At 40.9% G+C, this 2,994-nt stretch overlaps 1 pseudogene; it reads right to left on the reverse strand.

The window, feature by feature from the left end:
* Window positions 1–1,076: 1,076 nt before the first annotated feature.
* LOC131820565 (translationally-controlled tumor protein-like) lies at window positions 1,077–1,741 on the reverse strand (annotated as a pseudogene).
* Window positions 1,742–2,994: the final 1,253 nt, after the last annotated feature.

Here is a 2,994-nt window from a genome sequence, read left to right on the forward strand (position 1 = left end):
CAAATATTCTCTAATAAACAGTGCACCTGAGATCTGTGATTTACCTGCAAATATAATAAAGAGAAACATTTCTGAATTTGCCTAAGGTCACAGAATGAAATGGAAATGGAATCTGGAAATCCCACCTTGATTAAAGTCCAGTGAATTTCTAAAACCCTCTCGGGTATCACACATTGTATATACTGTGAGGGTAGAAAAAGAAATTCAATAGTTCAACAAATATTTACCGAATGCCAATGTATGCCGGGCAATTTCTTCTCAGTTGTCATAATGCAATTTCAGAGCCCTGCAGGTTATCACCACTTTTATTTTATTTTTATTATTTTTTAGTGATTGATTTATCTGAGAGAGAGAGAGAGAATGGGGGGTGGGGCAGAGGGAGAGGGAGAAGCAGACTCCCCACTGAGCAGAGAGCCTGGAGCAGGGCTTGATCCCAGGACCCTAAGATCATGACCAGAGCTGAAATTAAGAGCCATTTGCTTAATCAAGTGAACCACCTAGGTGCCATTTTCACCACTTTTACTTTGAGGAAAAGAAACTCTATTGGGGTTGGAATTCAGCAAATTGTCCTGCTCTTCCCCCTCCCTGTGGATGAAGTAGACTTTTCTACTACACTGATGTTGAGCTTGGTCATGTACTTGACTTGGCCAAAAAGTGTTTAAGATAGGATTCTAGCAAAGACATGAAATGTCCTGCATTAGAGGCAGCTCTCTTGTGCTTCTGCCATTGGTATGAAGCAATGTGATTTTGGCAATCTACTTGTCTCCAAAAAAATGGGGGATATGTTGATCAGGGCTACCCTAGTTGACTATCCCTTGAAACCTCAGCAATGAGTCAACTCAGCCAACCTGCAGAACCTAAAGCTTGAGGCAGAGCCACTGTAGTGTATCCAAATAAATGTGAGCATAATGATACATGTTTATTGTTTGTTGTGGGCCACTGAATTTTGCAGGTAGTATTTTTTTGGGGGGGGAGTGGGGCAGGGGGGTTATTTATTTATTTTAGTTTAAATGCATTTTATTTTTAGACAGCCTACAAAGACATGTTTTTTTTTTTTTTTTTTTTCTTAGAAACAATGCCTCTGCTCCAAATAAATCAGGGTCAAAATAAACGAAGAGCTCAAGATGACATCAGTCCCATTTGTCTAAGTCCTGGTGTTGTGCAGATGAAGAGCAGAGCCAGTTATGGCGACCGGTGATACATCTAAAGACGTAGCCAAGTTCATTAACATTTCTCCATTTCTAAACTGTCCTTAACGGGAATCCTATATGGGGTCATACCACCCTCAAGGTAGTCCAGCAGAGCAGCCAGGCCATCTGGATTCATGTTTTTACCAATAAAGAACTTGCAGTTTTTCAAATTAGCAAAGATGTGCTTGATGTGTTCTGCAGCTCCTGTCATAAAAGGGTTTACTCTTTCTGGGCTCTGTTCCTCAAGTTTGCCTTTGATTGATTTCATGTAATCTTTGATGTACTTCTTGCAGGCTTCTTTTGTGAAGCTGGTTTCCTGCAAACGATGGTTCATGACAATAGCACACCAGGGATGACTGTGATTTCTGTATCTTTGCCTTCCGGCCGTCAATGAAGGCATTTCCACCAATGAGCAAGTCATCAGTGTTACCCTCTGTCCTGCTGACCACCTTCACCTCCACCTCATGGCACAGCCCACCCGCGATCTCCCAGATCTTGTAAATGTCAGAGAATATCTCATTATGGCTGATGAGGTCCCAGTAGATGATCATGATGGCGGATGGAGAGAGACGATGGTGGCACTACCTTAGCAGGACCTGGGAACTCTGAGCAAGTGTGGTGCAGCCTGAGCACTTGGGGGTGGTGGCGTGGTGGGGCGGGAGTGAGTAGGTAGAAAAGTGGGGATGGTTTTTTATGCAGCAATAGCCAGCTGATACAATTTCTTTAGCCAAAGTCAAAGTTAATATTCAGGGAAAGAAGAGTCTTGCTTTCATATTAACTACCATCTTGTTAGGAAAAGAAGATAAACTCAGAGCCATAAATAATAATTGATAACTCAGATTGTATAATTGGGACCATATGATTTCATAAATTTTCATGAAGGAAAGATTAGTGAGAGTTGAAAGGTAGCATAGCATGTACAATTGTAACACAACCTAATATCTCTCCTGAGGGCACTAAAACTGTTACTTTAACATCTATTAAACAGTTCTAGATTAGGGTGGGGAAATACGTGGGAAAAGTGCCATCATTCCCAAATCTTGAAGCAAAGACGTGCATTCCAAATCGGTTATGATACTTATGATAGTCTTTCCTGCAGTGCCTGGAATAAGTCTCAAAATCCTTCTCAAAGCAGTAGTGTAGGGGATGACATCCAATTGATTAGAGTTGGCATATGAGCTCAAATCTGTGTCTCCCTACATCTTGGCAGAAAATCTATTGAGAGATATTAATTCCTTCCCTTTAAAAGCTAATATCCTAAAGAAACTTGGTAGCAAAACACTTTATATTAGCCGGAAGTATGGGGAATCATTAGTTTTGCAGAACAGAGGAATATAAGCTCCTTCTATGAAAAAGCAAGATGCCTCACCTGGACAGGTTTAATGAATTAATTAATTAGTTAATTAAGAAACTCTGCTTGCTAAACACTAAAGAAAAAAATATAAATAATTCACAATCACTGATTTTGAGATGCTTAAAGTTTAAAAGCAGTTGAATAAACCAAGCCAAACAACAACAACAACAACAAAAAATGACTTTAGTAGGTGATGTGAGTATAATAAGACAAGAATACCCAGGAAAGCGCCTGGCAGGGAAAACAAAGAGTGAGCCTTCTTTGAGCAGTTCTGGGCTTCACAGAATCCAGAAGACCTACAGAGTGACCTTCCTTGGCAGAAACAACGAAGTGTCCTATACCTACAACTCGGCAAAGGACAGGCTCCGCTCCCCTGCCCAGCTGAGTTGAAGATCAGATGAAATAAGCCAGTCCGATGAGCAGGGCACTGAGAAAGTCTCAGAAGCCATT

The sequence above is a fragment of the Mustela lutreola genome, chromosome 18 (genome assembly GCF_030435805.1).
Source record: "Mustela lutreola isolate mMusLut2 chromosome 18, mMusLut2.pri, whole genome shotgun sequence".
Taxonomy (NCBI): Eukaryota; Metazoa; Chordata; class Mammalia; order Carnivora; family Mustelidae; genus Mustela; species Mustela lutreola.